The sequence below is a fragment of the Carcharodon carcharias genome (genome assembly GCF_017639515.1).
Source record: "Carcharodon carcharias isolate sCarCar2 chromosome 36 unlocalized genomic scaffold, sCarCar2.pri SUPER_36_unloc_27, whole genome shotgun sequence".
Classification (NCBI taxonomy): Eukaryota; Metazoa; Chordata; class Chondrichthyes; order Lamniformes; family Lamnidae; genus Carcharodon; species Carcharodon carcharias.
In genome coordinates this window covers 39,562-56,694 of record NW_024470745.1, presented here as the reverse complement: position 1 = coordinate 56,694, position 17,133 = coordinate 39,562, and positions in this window count along the sequence as shown.

Here is a 17,133-nt window from a genome sequence, read left to right as displayed (position 1 = left end):
CAGTGAGACTCAGTGACTGTGAGAGAGAGACTGGAGCAATGAGACTCAGTGACTGTGAGAGAGTGACTGGAGCAGTGAGACTCAGTGACAGTGAGAGTGAGAGACTGGAGCAGTGAGACTCAGTGACTGAGAGAGAGAGACTGGAGCAGTGAGACTCAGTGACTGTGAGAGCGAGACTGGAGCAGTGAGACTCAGTGACTGAGAGAAAGAGACTTGAGCAGTGAGACTCAGTGACTGTGAGAGAGAGTGACTGGAGCAGTGAAACTCAATGATTGTGAGAGCGAGAGAGACTGGAGCAGTGAGACTCAGTGACTGTGAGAGAGAGTGACTGGAGCAGTGAAACTCAATGATTGTGAGAGCGAGAGAGACTGGAGCAGTGAGACTCAGTGACTGTGAGAGAGAGTGACTGGAGCAGTGAAACTCAATGATTGTGAGAGCGAGAGAGACTGGAGCAGTGAGACTCAGTGACTGTGAGAGAGAGAGACTGGAGCAGTGAGACTCAGTGACTGTGAGAAAGAGACTGGAGCAGTGAGACTCAGTGATTGTGAGAGTGAGAGAGACTGGAGCAGTGAGACTCAATGACTGTGAGAGAGAGAGACTGGACCAATGAGACTCAGTGATTGTGAGAGTGAGATTGAAGCAGTGAGACTCAGTGACTGTGAGAGAGAGACTGGAGCAGTGAGACTCAGTGACTGTGAGAGAGAGACTGGAGCAGTGAGACTCAGTGACTGTGAGAGAGTGAGAGACTGGAGCAGTGAGACTCAGTGTCTGTGAGAGAGACTGGAGCAGTGAGACTCAGTGTCTGTGAGAGAGACTGGAGCAGTGAGACTCAGTGACTGTGAGAGAGAGAGACTGGAGCAGTGAGACTCAGTGACTGAGAGAGAGAGAGACTGGAGCAGTGAGACTCAGTGACTGTGAGAGAGAGACTGGAGCAGTGAGACTCAGTGACTGTTAGAGAGAGACTGGAGCAGTGAGACTCAGTGACTGTGAGAGAGAGACTGGAGCAGTGAGACTCAGTGACTGTGAGAGAGGGACTGGAGCAGTGAGACTCAGTGACTGTGAGAGAGAGAGAGAGAGACTGGAGCAGTGAGACTCAGTGACTGTGAGAGAGAGAGAGAGACTGGAGCAGTGAGACTCAGTGACTGTGAGAGAGAGAGAGAGACTGGAGCAGTGAGACTCAGTGGCTGTGAGAGAGAGACAGGAGCAGTGAGACTCAGTGACTGTGAGAGAGAGACTGGAGCAGTGAGACTCTGACTGTGAGAGAGAGAGAGAGACTGGAGCAGTGAGACTCAGTGACTGTGAGAGAGAGAGAGAGACTGGAGCAGTGAGACTCAGTGACTGTGAGAGAGAGACAGGAGCAGTGAGACTCAGTGTCTGTGAGAGAGAGAGAGAGACTGGAGCAGTGAGACTCAGTGACTGTTAGAGAGAGAGACTGGAGCTGTGAGACTCAGTGACTGTGACAGAGAGAGAGACTGGAGCAGTGAGACTCTGACAGTGAGAGAGAGAGACTGGAGCAGTGAGACTCAGTGACAGTGAGAGAGAGAGAGACTGGAGCAGTGAGACTCAGTGACTGAGAGAGAGAGACTGGAGCAGTGAGACTCAGTGACTGTGAGAGAGAGACTGGAGCAGTGAGACTCAGTGACTGTGAGAGAGAGACTGGAGCAGTGAGACTCAGTGACTGTGAGAGAGAGACGAGCAGTGAGACTCAGTGACTGTGAGAAGGAGAGAGACTGGAGCAGTGAGACTCAGTGACTGTGAGAGAGAGACTGGAGCAGTGAGACTCAGTGACTGTGAGAGAGAGAGAGAGACTGGAGCAGTGAGACTCAGTGACTGTGAGAGAGAGAGAGACGAGCAGTGAGACTCAGTGACTGTGAGAGAGAGACTGGAGCAGTGAGACTCAGTGACTGTGAGAGAGAGACGAGCAGTGAGACTCAGTGACTGTGAGAGAGAGAGAGACTGGAGCAGTGAGACTCAGTGACTGTGAGTGAGAGATATTGGAGCAGTGAGACTCAGTGACTGTGAGAGAGAGAGAGAGAGACTGGAGCAGTGAGACTCAGTGACTGTGAGAGAGAGAGAGAGAGACTGGAGCAGTGAGACTCAGTGACTGTGAGAGCGAGACTGGAGCAGTGAGACTCAGTGACTGAGAGAGAGAGACTGGAGCAGTGAGACTCAGTGACTGTGAGAGAGAGACTGGAGCAGTGAGACTCAGTGACTGTGAGAGAGAGTGACTGGAGCAGTGAAACTCAATGATTGTGAGAGCGAGAGCGACTGGAGCAGTGAGACTCAGTGACTGTGAGAGAGAGCGACTGGAGCAGTGAGACTCAGTGACAGTGAGAGAGAGAGAGACTGGAGCAGTGAGACTCAGTGACTGAGAGAGACTGGAGCAGTGAGACTCAGACTGTGAGAGAGAGAGAGAGACTGGAGCAGTGAGACTAAGTGACTAAGAGAGAGACTGGAGCTGTGAGACTCAGTGACAGTTAGAGATAGAGACTGGAGCAGTGAGACTTAGTGACTGTGAGAGAGAGAGACTGGAGCAGTGAGACTCAGTGACTGTGAGAGAGAGAGAGACTGGAGCAGTGAGACTCAGTGACTGAGAGAGAGAGACTGGAGCAGTGAGACTCAGTGACTGTGAGAGAGAGAGAGACTGGAGCAGTGAGACTCAGTGACTGTGAGAGAGAGACTGGAGCAGTGAGATTCAGTGACCGTGAGAGAGAATGAGACTGGAGCAGTGAGAGTCCGTGACTGTGAGAGAGAGAGACTGGAGCAGTGAGATTCAGTGACTGTGAGAGAGAGAGAGAAACTGGAGCAGTGAGACTCAGTGACTGTGAGAGAGAGACTGGAGCAATGAGACTCAGTGACTGTGAGAGAGTGACTGGAGCAGTGAGACTCAGTGACTGTGAGAGAGAGAGAGACTGGAGCAGTGAGATTAAGTGACTGTGAGAGAGAGAGAGAGAGACTGGAGCAGTGAGATTCAGTGACGGTGAGAGAGAGAGACTGGAGCAGTGAGACTCAGTGACTGTGAGAGAGAGTGACTGGAGCAGTGAAACTCAATGATTGTGAGAGCGAGAGCGACTGGAGCAGTGAGACTCAGTGACTGTGAGAGAGAGCGACTGGAGCAGTGAGACTCAGTGACTGTGAGAGAGAGAGACTGGAGCAGTGAGACTCAGTGACTGAGAGAGACTGGAGCAGTGAGACTCAGACTGTGAGAGAGAGAGACTGGAGCAGTGAGACTAAGTGACTAAGAGAGAGACTGGAGCTGTGAGTCTCAGTGACTGTGAGAGAGAGAGACTGGAGCAGTGAGACTCAGTGACTGTGAGAGAGAGAGACTGGAGCAGTGAGACTCAGTGACTGTGAGAGAGAGAGAGACTGGAGCAGTGAGACTCAGTGACTGAGAGAGAGAGACTGGAGCAGTGAGACTCAGTGACTGTGAGAGAGAGAGACTGGAGCAGTGAGACTCAGTGACTGTGAGAGAGAGACTGGAGCAGTGAGATTCAGTGACTGTGAGAGAGAATGAGACTGGAGCAGTGAGAGTCCGTGACTGTGAGAGAGAGAGACTGGAGCAGTGAGATTCAGTGACTGTGAGAGAGAGAGAGACTGGAGCAGTGAGACTCAGTGACTGTGAGAGAGAGACTGGAGCAGTGAGACTCAGTGACTGTGAGAGAGAGACTGGAGCAGTGAGACTCAGTGACAGTGAGAGAGCGAGAGAGAGACTAGAACAGTGAGACTCAGTGACTGTGAGAGAGACTGGAGCACTGAGACTCAGTGACTGTGAGAGAGAGACTGGAGCAGTGAGACTCAGTGACTGTGAGAGAGAGACTGGAGCAGTGAGACTCAGTGACTGTGAGAGAGAGTGACTGGAGCAGTGAAACTCAATGATTGTGAGAGCGAGAGCGACTGGAGCAGTGAGACTCAGTGACTGTGAGAGAGAGCGACTGGAGCAGTGAGACTCAGTGACTGTGAGAGAGAGAGACTGGAGCAGTGAGACTCAGTGACTGAGAGAGACTGGAGCAGTGAGACTCAGACTGTGAGAGAGAGAGACTGGAGCAGTGAGACTAAGTGACTAAGAGAGAGACTGGAGCTGTGAGTCTCAGTGACTGTGAGAGAGAGAGACTGGAGCAGTGAGACTCAGTGACTGTGAGAGAGAGAGACTGGAGCAGTGAGACTCAGTGACTGTGAGAGAGAGAGAGACTGGAGCAGTGAGACTCAGTGACTGAGAGAGAGAGACTGGAGCAGTGAGACTCAGTGACTGTGAGAGAGAGAGACTGGAGCAGTGAGACTCAGTGACTGTGATAGAGAGACTGGAGCAGTGAGATTCAGTGACTGTGAGAGAGAATGAGACTGGAGCAGTGAGAGTCCGTGACTGTGAGAGAGAGAGACTGGAGCAGTGAGATTCAGTGACTGTGAGAGAGAGAGAGACTGGAGCAGTGAGACTCAGTGACTGTGAGTGAGAGATATTGGAGCAGTGAGACTCAGTGACTGTGAGAGAGAGAGACTGGAGCAGTGAGAATCAGTGACAGTGAGAGAGAGAGAGAGAGACTGGAGCAGTGAGACTCAGTGACTGTGAGAGCGAGACTGGAGCAGTGAGACTCAGTGACTGAGAGAGAGAGACTGGAGCAGTGAGACTCAGTGAGTGTGAGAGAGAGACTGGAGCAGTGAGACTCAGTGACTGTGAGAGAGAGTGACTGGAGCAGTGAAACTCAATGATTGTGAGAGCGAGAGCGACTGGAGCAGTGAGACTCAGTGACTGTGAGAGAGAGCGACTGGAGCAGTGAGACTCAGTGACAGTGAGAGAGAGAGAGACTGGAGCAGTGAGACTCAGTGACTGAGAGAGACTGGAGCAGTGAGACTCAGACTGTGAGAGAGAGAGAGAGACTGGAGCAGTGAGACTAAGTGACTAAGAGAGAGACTGGAGCTGTGAGACTCAGTGACTGTGAGAGAGAGAGACTGGAGCAGTGAGACTCAGTGACTGTGAGAGAGAGAGACTGGAGCAGTGAGACTCAGTGACTGTGAGAGAGAGAGAGACTGGAGCAGTGAGACTCAGTGACTGAGAGAGAGAGACTGGAGCAGTGAGACTCAGTGACTGTGAGAGAGAGAGAGACTGGAGCAGTGAGACTCAGTGACTGTGAGAGAGAGACTGGAGCAGTGAGATTCAGTGACTGTGAGAGAGAATGAGACTGGAGCAGTGAGAGTCCGTGACTGTGAGAGAGAGAGACTGGAGCAGTGAGATTCAGTGACTGTGAGAGAGAGAGAGACTGGAGCAGTGAGACTCAGTGACTGTGAGAGAGAGACTGGAGCAATGAGACTCAGTGACTGTGAGAGAGTGACTGGAGCAGTGAGACTCAGTGACTGTGAGAGAGAGAGAGACTGGAGCAGTGAGATTCAGTGACTGTGAGAGAGAGAGAGAGAGACTGGAGCAGTGAGATTCAGTGACGGTGAGAGAGAGAGACTGGAGCAGTGAGACTCAGTGACTGTGAGAGAGAGTGACTGGAGCAGTGAAACTCAATGATTGTGAGAGCGAGAGCGACTGGAGCAGTGAGACTCAGTGACTGTGAGAGAGAGCGACTGGAGCAGTGAGACTCAGTGACTGTGAGAGAGAGAGACTGGAGCAGTGAGACTCAGTGACTGAGAGAGACTGGAGCAGTGAGACTCAGACTGTGAGAGAGAGAGACTGGAGCAGTGAGACTAAGTGACTAAGAGAGAGACTGGAGCTGTGAGTCTCAGTGACTGTGAGAGAGAGAGACTGGAGCAGTGAGACTCAGTGACTGTGAGAGAGAGAGACTGGAGCAGTGAGACTCAGTGACTGTGAGAGAGAGAGAGACTGGAGCAGTGAGACTCAGTGACTGAGAGAGAGAGACTGGAGCAGTGAGACTCAGTGACTGTGAGAGAGAGAGACTGGAGCAGTGAGACTCAGTGACTGTGAGAGAGAGACTGGAGCAGTGAGATTCAGTGACTGTGAGAGAGAATGAGACTGGAGCAGTGAGAGTCCGTGACTGTGAGAGAGAGAGACTGGAGCAGTGAGATTCAGTGACTATGAGAGAGAGAGAGACTGGAGCAGTGAGACTCAGTGACTGTGAGAGAGAGACTGGAGCAATGAGACTCAGTGACTGTGAGAGAGTGACTGGAGCAGTGAGACTCAGTGACAGTGAGAGAGTGAGAGACTGGAGCAGTGAGACTCAGTGACTGAGAGGGACTGGAGCAGTGAGACTCAGACTGTGAGAGAGAGAGAGAGACTGGAGCAGTGAGACTAAGTGACTAAGAGAGAGACTGGAGCTGTGAGACTCAGTGACTGTGAGAGAGAGAGACTGGAGCAGTGAGACTCAGTGACTGTGAGAGAGAGAGACTGGAGCAGTGAGACTCAGTGACTGTGAGAGAGAGAGAGACTGGAGCAGTGAGACTCAGTGACTGAGAGAGAGAGACTGGAGCAGTGAGACTCAGTGACTGTGAGAGAGAGAGACTGGAGCAGTGAGCTCAGTGACTGTGAGAGAGAGACTGGAGCAGTGAGACTCAGTGACTGTGAGAGAGAATGAGACTGGAGCAGTGAGACTCCGGGACTGTGAGAGAGAGAGACTGGAGCAGTGAGACTCAGTGACTGTGAGAGAGAGAGAGACTGGAGCAGTGAGACTCAGTGACTGTGAGAGAGAGACTGGAGCAGTGAGACTCAGTGACTGTGAGAGAGAGACTGGAGCAGTGAGACTCAGTGACTGTGAGAGAGAGAGACTGGAGCAGTGAGACTCAGTGACTGTGAGAGAGAGAGAGACTGGAGCAGTGAGACTCAGTGACTGTGAGAGAGAGACTGGAGCAGTGAGAGTCAGTGACTGTGAGAGAGAGAGACTGGAGCAGTGAGACTCAGTGACTGGTGAGAGAGAGAGAGACTGGAGCAGGTGAGACTCAGTGACTGTGAAAGAGAGATAGACTGGAGCAGTGAGACTCATGACTGTGAGAGAGAGAGACTGGAGCAGTGAGACTCAGTGACTGTGAGAGAGAGAGAGACTGGAGCAGTGAGACTCAGTGACTGAGAGAGAGAGAGACTGGAGCAGTGAGACTCAGTGACTGTGAGAGAGAGACTGGAGCAGTGAGACCTCAGTGACTGTGAGAGAGAGACTGGGAGCAGTGAGACTCAGTGACTGTGAGAGAGAGACTGAGCAGTGAGACTCAGTGACTGTGAGAGGAGAGAGACTGGAGCAGTGGAACTCAGTGACTGTGAGAGAGAGACTGGAGCAGTGATACTCAGTGACTGTGAGAGAGAGTGACTGGAGCAGTGAGACTCAGTGACTGTGAGAGAGAGAGAGACAGGAGCAGTGAGACTCAGTGACGTGTGAGAGAGAGAGACTGGAGCAGTGAGACTATGTGACTGTGAGAGAGAGAGACTGGAGCAGTGAGACTCAGTGATTGTGAGAGAGAGAGACTGGAGCAGTGAGACTCAGTGACTGTGAGAGAGAGACTGGAGCAGTGAGACTCAGTGACTGTGAGAGAGAGAGACTGGAGCAGTGAGACTCAGTGACTGTGAGAGAGAGAGACTGGAGCAGTGAGACTCAGTGACTGTGAGAGCGAGAGAGACTGGAGCAGTGAGACTCAGTGACTGTGAGAGAGAGACTGGAGCAGTGAGACTCAGTGACTGTGAGAGAGAAGAGACTGGAGCAGTGAGACTCAGTGACTGTGAGAGAGAGTGACTGGAGCAGTGAAACTCAGTGACTGTGAGAGAGAGAGACTGGAGCAGTGAGACTCAGTGACTGTGAGAGAGAGAGACTGGAGCAGTGAGACTCAGTGACTGTGAGAGAGAGAGACTGGAGCAGTGAGACTCAGTGACTGTGAGAGAGAGAGACTGGAGCAGTGAGACTCAGTGACTGTGAGAGAGAGAGAGACTGGAGCAGTGAGACTCAGTGACTGTGAGAGAGAGACTGAGCTGTGAGACTCAGTGACTGTGAGAGAGAGAGACTGGAGCAGTGAGACTCAGTGACTGTGAGAGAGAGAGACTGGAGCAGTGAGACTCAGTGACTGTGAGAGAGAGAGAGACTGGAGCAGTGAGACTCAGTGACTGGAGAGAGGACTGGAGCAGTGAGACTCAGTGACTGTGAGAGAGAGAGAGACTGGAGCAGTGAGACTCAGTGACTGAGAGAGAGAGACTGGAGCAGTGAGACTCAGTGACTGTGAGAGAGAGAGACTGGAGCAGTGAGACTCAGTGACTGTGAGAGAGAGACTGGAGCAGTGAGACTCAGTGACTGTGAGAGAGAGAGACTTGAGCAGTGAGACTCAGTGACTGAGAGAGAGAGACTGGAGCAGTGAGACTCAGTGACTGTGAGAGAGAGAGAGTCTGGAGCAGTGAGCTCAGTGACTGTGAGAGAGAGACCTGGAGCAGTGAGACTCAGTGACTGAGAGAAAGAGACTTGAGCATGTGAGACTCAGTGACTGAGTGAGAGAGAGTGACTGGAGCAGTGAACTCAATGATTGTGAGAGCGAGAGAGACTGGAGCATGAGACTCAGTTGACTGTGAGAGAGAGGGTGACTGGAGCAGTGAAACTCATGATTGTGAGACGGGAGGAACTGGAGCAGTGAGACTCAGTGACGGTGAGAGAGAGTGACTGAGGCAGGTGAAACTCAATGAGTGTGAGAGCGAGAGAGACTGAGCAGTGAGACTCAGTGACTGTGAGAGAGAGAGACTGAGCAGTGAGACTCAGTGACTGTGAGAAAGAGACTGGAGCAGTGAGACTCAGTGATTGTGAGAGTAGAGAGACTGGAGCAGTGAGACTCAATGACTGTGAGAGAGAGAGACTGGACCAAGTGAGACTCAGTGATTGTGAGAGTGAGATTGAAGCAGTGAGACTCAGTGACTGTGAGAGAGAGACTGGAGCAGTGAGACTCAGTGACTGTGAGAGAGAGACTGGAGCATGAGACTCAGTGACTGTGAGAGAGAGAGAGACTGGAGCAGTGAGACTCAGTGTCTGTGAGAGAGACTGGAGCAGTGAGACTCAGGTGGTCTGTAGGAGAGACTGGAGCAGTGAGACTCAGTGACTGTGAGAGAGAGACTGGAGCAGTGAGACCTCATGACTGTGAGAGAGAGAGACTGGAGCAGTGAGACTCAGTGACTGTGAGAGAGAGACTGGAGCAGTGAGACTCATGACTGTTGAGAGAGAGACGGAGCAGTGGAGACTCAGTGACTGTGAGAGAGAGACTGGAGCAGTGAGACTCAGTGACTGTGAGAGAGGGACTGGAGCAGTGAGACTCAGTGACTGTGAGAGAGAGAGAGAGACTGGAGCAGTGAGACTCAGTGACTGGTGAGAGAGAGAGAGACTGGAGCAGTGAGACACAGTGACAGTGAGAGAGCGAGAGAGAGACTTGAGCAGTGAGACTCAGTGACTGTGAGAGAGATACTGGAGCAGTGAGAGTCAGTGATTGTGAGAGAGAGAGACTGGAGCAGTGAGACTCAGTGACTGTGAGAGAGAGACTGGAGCAGTGAGACTCAGTGACTGTGAGAGAGAGACTGGAGCAGTGAGATTCAGTGACTGTGAGAGAGAGAGAGACTGGAGCAGTGAGAGTCAGTGACTGTGAGAGAGAGACTGGAGCAGTGAGACTCAGTGACTGTGAGAGAGAGAGAGACTGGAGCAGTGAGACTCAGTGACTGTGAGAGAGAGACTGGAGCAGTGAGACTCAGTGACTGTGAGAGAGAGACTGGAGCAGTGAGACTCAGTGACTGTGAGAGGGAGACTGGAGCAGTGAGACTCAGTGACTGTGAGAGAGAGAGACTGGAGCAGTGAGACTCAGTGACTGTGAGAGAGAGACTGGAGCAGTGAGACTCAGTGACTGTGAGAGAGAGACTGGAGCAGTGAGACTCAGTGACTGTGAGAGAGAGAGAGACGGGAGCAGTGAGATTCAGTGACAGTGAGAGAGAGACTGGAGCAGTGAGACTCAGTGACTGTGAGAGAGAGAGACTTGAGCAGTGAGACTCAGTGACTGTGAGAGGGAGACTGGAGCAGTGAGACTCAGTGACTGTGAGAGAGAGAGAGACTGGAGCAGTGAGACTCAGTGACTGAGAGAGAGAGACTGGAGCAGTGAGACTCAGTGACTGTGAGAGAGAGACTGGAGCAGTGAGACTTAGTGACTGTGAGAGAGAGAGACTGGAGCAGTGAGACTCAGTGACTGTGAGAGAGAGAGACTGGAGCAGTGAGACTCAGTGACTGTGAGGAGAGAGACTGGAGCAGTGAGACTCAGTGACTGTGAGAGAGAGAGACTGGAGCAGTGAGACTCAGTGACTGAGAGAGAGAGAGACTGGAGCAGTGAGACTCAGTGACTGTGAGAGAGAGACTGGAGCAGTGAGACTCAGTGACTGTGAGAGAGAGAGACTGGAGCAGTGAGACTCAGTGACTGTGAGAGAGAGAGACTGAGCAGTGAGATCTCAGTGACTGTGAGAGAGAGAGACTGGAGCAGTGAGACTCAGTGACTGTGAGAGTGAGTGACTGGAGCAGGAGACTCAATGACTGTGAGAGAGAGAGACTGGAGCAGTGAGACTCAGTGACTGTGAGAGGAGATTGAAGCAGTGAGACTCAGTGACTGTGAGAGAGAGACTGGAGCAGTGAGACTCAGTGACTGTGAGAGAGAGACTGAGCAGTGAGACTCAGACTGTGAGAGAGAGAGAGACTGGAGCAGTGAGACTCAGTGTCTGAGAGAGAGGACTGGAGCAGTGAGTCTCAGTGTCTGTGAGAGAGAGACTGGGAGCAGTGAGACTCAGTGACTGTGAGAGAGAGAGACTGGAGCAGTGAGACTCAGTGGACTGTAGAGAGAGAGAGACTGGAGCAGTGAGACTGAGTGACTGCGAGAGAGAGACTGGAGCAGTGAGACTCAGTGACTGTGAGAGAGAGACTGGAGTAGTGAGACTGAGTGACTGTGAGAGAGAGACTGGAGAAGTGACACTCAGTGACTGTGAGAGAGGGACTGAGCAGTGAGACTCAGTGACTGTGAGAGAGAGAGAGAGACTGGAGCAGTGAGACTCAGTGACTGTGAGAGAGAGAGAGACTGGAGCAGTGAGACTCAGTGACTGTGAGAGAGAGAGAGACTGGAGCAGTGAGACTCAGTGACTGTGAGAGAGACTGGAGCAGTGAGACTCAGTGACTGTGAGAGAGAGAGACTGGAGCAGTGAGACTCAGTGACTGTGAGAGAGAGAGAGACTGGAGCAGTGAGACTCAGTGACTGTGAGAGAGAGAGACTGGAGCAGTGAGACTCAGTGACTGTTAGAGAGAGACTGGAGCAGTGAGACTCAGTGACTGTGAGAGAGAGAGACTGGAGCAGTGAGACTCAGTGACTGTGAGAGAGAGAGACTGGAGCAGTGAGACTCAGTGACTGTGAGAGAGAGAGAGACTGGAGCAGTGAGACTCAGTGACTGTGAGAGAGAGACTGGAGCAGTGAGACTCAGTGACTGTGAGAGAGAGACTGGAGCAGTGAGACTCAGTGACTGTGAGAGGGAGACTGGAGCAGTGAGACTCAGTGACTGTGAGAGAGAGACTGGAGCAGTGAGACTCAGTGTCTGTGAGAGAGACTGGAGCAGTGAGACTCAGTGACTGTGAGAGAGAGACTGGAGCATGAGACTCAGTGACTGTGAGAGAGAGAGACTGGAGCAGTGAGACTCAGTGACTGTGAGAGAGAGAGACTGGAGCAGTGAGACTCAGTGACTGTGAGAGAGAGAGACTGGAGCAGTGAGACTCAGTGACTGTGAGAGAGAGACTGGAGCAGTGAGACTCAGTGACTGTGAGAGAGAGACTGGAGCAGTGAGACTCAGTGACTGTGAGAGAGAGACTGGAGCAGTGAGACTCAGTGACTGTGAGAGAGAGAGAGACTGGAGCAGTGAGACTAAGTGACTATGAGAGAGAGAGAGACTGGAGCAGTGAGACTCAGTGACAGTGAGAGAGAGAGAGACTGGAGCAGTGAGACTCAGTGACTGTGAGAGAGAGAGACTGGAGCAGTGAGACTCAGTGACTGTGAGAGAGAGACTGGAGCAGTGAGACTCTGACTGTGAGAGAGAGAGAGAGACTGGAGCAGTGAGACTCAGTGACTGTGAGAGAGAGAGAGAGACTGGAGCAGTGAGACTCAGTGACTGTGAGAGAGAGAGACTGGAGCAGTGAGACTCACTGTCTGTGAGAGAGAGAGAGACTGGAGCAGTGAGACTGAGTGACTGTAGAGAGAGAGACTGGAGCAGTGAGACTCAGTGACTGTGAGAGAGAGAAACTGGAGCAGTGAGACTCAGTGACTGTGAGAGAGAGACTGGAGCAGTGAGACTCAGTGACAGTGAGAGAGAGAGAGACTGGAGCAGTGAGAGTCAGTGACTGAGAGAGAGAGACTGGAGCAGTGAGACTCAGTGACTGTGAGAGAGAGACTGGAGCAGTGAGACTCAGTGACTGTGAGAGAGAGACTGGAGCAGTGAGACTCAGTGACTGTGAGAGAGAGACGAGCAGTGAGACTCAGTGACTGTGAGAAGGAGAGAGACTGGAGCAGTGAGACTCAGTGACTGTGAGAGAGAGACTGGAGCAGTGAGACTCAGTGACTGTGAGAGAGAGAGAGAGACTGGAGCAGTGAGACTCAGTGACTGTGAGAGAGAGAGAGACGAGCAGTGAGACTCTGACTGTGAGAGAGAGAGAGAGACTGGAGCAGTGAGACTCAGTGACTGTGAGAGAGAGAGAGACTGGAGCAGTGAGACTCAGTGACTGTGAGAGAGAGAGAGACTGGAGCAATGAGACTCAGTGACTGTGAGTGAGAGATATTGGAGCAGTGAGACTCAGTGACTGTGAGAGAGAGAGACTGGAGCAGTGAGAATCAGTGACATTGAGAGAGAGAGAGAGAGACTGGAGCAGTGAGACTCAGTGACTGTGAGAGAGAGACTGGAGCAGTGAGACTCAGTGACTGTGAGAGAGAGACTGGAGCAGTGAGACTCAGTGACTGTGAGAGAGAGAGACTGGAGCAGTGAGACTCAGTGACTGTGAGAGAGAGTGACTGGAGCAGTGAGACTTCAGTGACTGTGAGAGAGAGAGACTGGAGCAGTGAGACTCAGTGACTGTGAGAGAGAGCGACTGGAGCAGTGAGACTCAGTGACAGTGAGAGAGAGAGAGACTGGAGCAGTGAGATTCAGTGACTGAGAGGAGACTGGAGCAGTGAGACTCAGTGACTGTGAGAGAGTGAGAGAGACTGGAGCAGTGAGACTTAGTGATTGTGAGAGAGAGAGAGACTGGAGCTGTGAGACTCAGTGACTGTGAGAGAGAGAGACTGGAGCAGTGAGACTTAGTGACTGTGAGAGAGAGAGACTGGAGCAGTGAGACTCAGTGACTGTGAGAGAGAGAGACTGGAGCAGTGAGACACAGTGACTGTGAGAGAGAGACTGGAGCAGTGAGATTCAGTGACTGTGAGAGAGAATGAGACTGGAGCAGTGAGAGTCCGTGACTGTGAGAGAGAGAGACTGGAGCAGTGAGATTCAGTGACTGTGAGAGAGAGAGAGACTGGAGCAGTGAGACTCAGTGACTGTGAGAGAGAGACTGGAGCAATGAGACTCAGTGACTGTGAGAGAGTGACTGGAGCAGTGAGACTCAGTGACAGTGAGAGAGTGAGAGACTGGAGCAGTGAGACTCAGTGACTGAGAGAGAGAGACTGAAGCAGTGAGACTCAGTGACTGTGAGAGCGAGACTGGAGCAGTGAGACTCAGTGACTGAGAGAAAGAGACTTGAGCAGTGAGACTCAGTGACTGTGAGAGAGAGTGACTGGAGCAGTGAAACTCAATGATTGTGAGAGCGAGAGAGACTGGAGCAGTGAGACTCAGTGACTGTGAGAGAGAGTGACTGGAGCAGTGAAACTCAATGATTGTGAGGGCGAGAGAGACTGGAGCAGTGAGACTCAGTGACTGTGAGAGAGAGTGACTGGAGCAGTGAAACTCAATGATTGTGAGAGCGAGAGAGACTGGAGCAGTGAGACTCAGTGACTGTGAGAGAGAGAGACTGGAGCAGTGAGACTCAGTGACTGTGAGAAAGAGACTGGAGCAGTGAGACTCAGTGATTGTGAGAGTGAGAGAGACTGGAGCAGTGAGACTCAATGACTGTGAGAGAGAGAGACTGGACCAATGAGACTCAGTGATTGTGAGAGTGAGATTGAAGCAGTGAGACTCAGTGACTGTGAGAGAGAGACTGGAGCAGTGAGACTCAGTGACTGTGAGAGAGAGACTGGAGCAGTGAGACTCAGTGACTGTGAGAGAGAGAGAGACTGAGCAGTGAGACTCAGTGTCTGTGAGAGAGACTGGAGCAGTGAGACTCAGTGTCTGTGAGAGAGACTGGAGCAGTGAGACTCAGTGACTGTGAGAGAGAGAGACTGGAGCAGTGAGACTCAGTGACTGAGAGAGAGAGAGACTGGAGCAGTGAGACTCAGTGACTGTGAGAGAGAGACTGGAGCAGTGAGACTCAGTGACTGTTAGAGAGAGACTGGAGCAGTGAGACTCAGTGACTGTGAGAGAGAGACTGGAGCAGTGAGACTCAGTGACTGTGAGAGAGGGACTGGAGCAGTGAGACTCAGTGACTGTGAGAGAGAGAGAGAGAGACTGGAGCAGTGAGACTCAGTGACTGTGAGAGAGAGAGAGAGACTGAGCAGTGAGAATCAGTGACATTGAGAGAGAGAGAGAGAGACTGGAGCAGTGAGACTCAGTGACTGTGAGAGCGAGACTGGAGCAGTGAGACTCAGTGACTGAGAGAGAGAGACTGGAGCAGTGAGACTCAGTGACTGTGAGAGAGACTGGAGCAGTGAGACTCAGTGACTGTGAGAGAGAGTGACTGGAGCAGTGAAACTCAGTGACAGTGAGAGAGAGAGAGACTCGAGCAGTGAGACTCAGTGACTGAGAGAGACTGGAGCAGTGAGACTCAGACTGTGAGAGAGAGAGAGAGACTGGAGCAGTGAGACTTAGTGACTAAGAGAGAGACTGGAGCTGTGAGACTCAGTGACTGTGAGAGAGAGAGACTGGAGCAGTGAGACTTAGTGACTGTGAGAGAGAGAGACTGGAGCAGTGAGACTCAGTGACTGTGAGAGAGAGAGACTGGAGCAGTGAGACTCAGTGACTGTGAGAGAGAGACTGGAGCAGTGAGATTCAGTGACTGTGAGAGAGAATGAGACTGGAGCAGTGAGAGTCCGTGACTGTGAGAGAGAGAGACTGGAGCAGTGAGATTCAGTGACTGTGAGAGAGAGAGAGACTGGAGCAGTGAGACTCAGTGACTGTGAGAGAGAGACTGGAGCAATGAGACTCAGTGACTGTGAGAGAGTGACTGGAGCAGTGAGACTCAGTGACAGTGAGAGAGTGAGAGACTGGAGCAGTGAGACTCAGTGACTGAGAGAGAGAGACTGGAGCAGTGAGACTCAGTGACTGTGAGAGCGAGACTGGAGCAGTGAGACTCAGTGACTGAGAGAAAGAGACTTGAGCAGTGAGACTCAGTGACTGTGAGAGAGAGTGACTGGAGCAGTGAAACTCAATGATTGTGAGAGCGAGAGAGACTGGAGCAGTGAGACTCAGTGACTGTGAGAGAGAGTGACTGGAGCAGTGAAACTCAATGATTGTGAGAGCGAGAGAGACTGGAGCAGTGAGACTCAGTGACTGTGAGAGAGAGTGACTGGAGCAGTGAAACTCAATGATTGTGAGAGCGAGAGAGACTGGAGCAGTGAGACTCAGTGACTGTGAGAGAGAGAGACTGGAGCAGTGAGACTCAGTGACTGTGAGAAAGAGACTGGAGCAGTGAGACTCAGTGATTGTGAGAGTGAGAGAGACTGGAGCAGTGAGACACAATGACTGTGAGAGAGAGAGACTGGACCAATGAGACTCAGTGATTGTGAGAGTGAGATTGAAGCAGTGAGACTCAGTGACTGTGAGAGAGAGACTGGAGCAGTGAGACTCAGTGACTGTGAGAGAGAGACTGGAGCAGTGAGACTCAGTGACTGTGAGAGAGAGAGAGACTGGAGCAGTGAGACTCAGTGTCTGTGAGAGAGACTGGAGCAGTGAGACTCAGTGTCTGTGAGAGAGACTGGAGCAGTGAGACTCAGTGACTGTGAGAGAGAGAGAGACTGGAGCAGTGAGACTCAGTGACTGAGAGAGAGAGAGACTGGAGCAGTGAGACTCAGTGACTGTGAGAGAGAGACTGGAGCAGTGAGACTCAGTGACTGTTAGAGAGAGACTGGAGCAGTGAGACTCAGTGACTGTGAGAGAGAGACTGGAGCAGTGAGACTCAGTGACTGTGAGAGAGGGACTGGAGCAGTGAGACTCAGTGACTGTGAGAGAGAGAGAGAGAGACTGGAGCAGTGAGACTCAGTGACTGTGAGAGCGAGACTGGAGCAGTGAGACTCAGTGACTGAGAGAGAGAGACTGGAGCAGTGAGACTCAGTGACTGTGAGAGAGAGACTGGAGCAGTGAGACTCAGTGACTGTGAGAGAGAGTGACTGGAGCAGTGAAACTCAATGATTGTGAGAGCGAGAGAGACTGGAGCAGTGAGACTCAGTGACTGTGAGAGAGAGAGACTGGAGCAGTGAGACTCAGTGACTGTGAGAAAGAGACTGGAGCAGTGAGACTCAGTGATTGTGAGAGTGAGAGAGACTGGAGCAGTGAGACTCAATGACTGTGAGAGAGAGAGACTGGACCAATGAGACTCAGTGATTGTGAGAGTGAGATTGAAGCAGTGAGACTCAGTGACTGTGAGAGAGAGACTGGAGCAGTGAGACTCAGTGACTGTGAGAGAGAGACTGGAGCAGTGAGACTCAGTGACTGTGAGAGAGAGAGAGACTGGAGCAGTGAGACTCAGTGTCTGTGAGAGAGACTGGAGCAGTGAGACTCAGTGTCTGTGAGAGAGACTGGAGCAGTGAGACTCAGTGACTGTGAGAGAGAGAGACTGGAGCAGTGAGACTCAGTGACTGAGAGAGAGAGACTGGAGCAGTGAGACTCAGTGACTGTGAGAGAGAGACTGGAGCAGTGAGACTCAGTGACTGTTAGAGAGAGACTGGAGCAGTGAGACTCAGTGACTGTGAGAGAGAGACTGGAGCAGTGAGACTCAGTGACTGTGAGAGAGGGACTGGAGCAGTGAGACTCAGTGACTGTGAGAGAGAGAGAGAGAGACTGGAGCAGTGAGACTCAGTGACTGT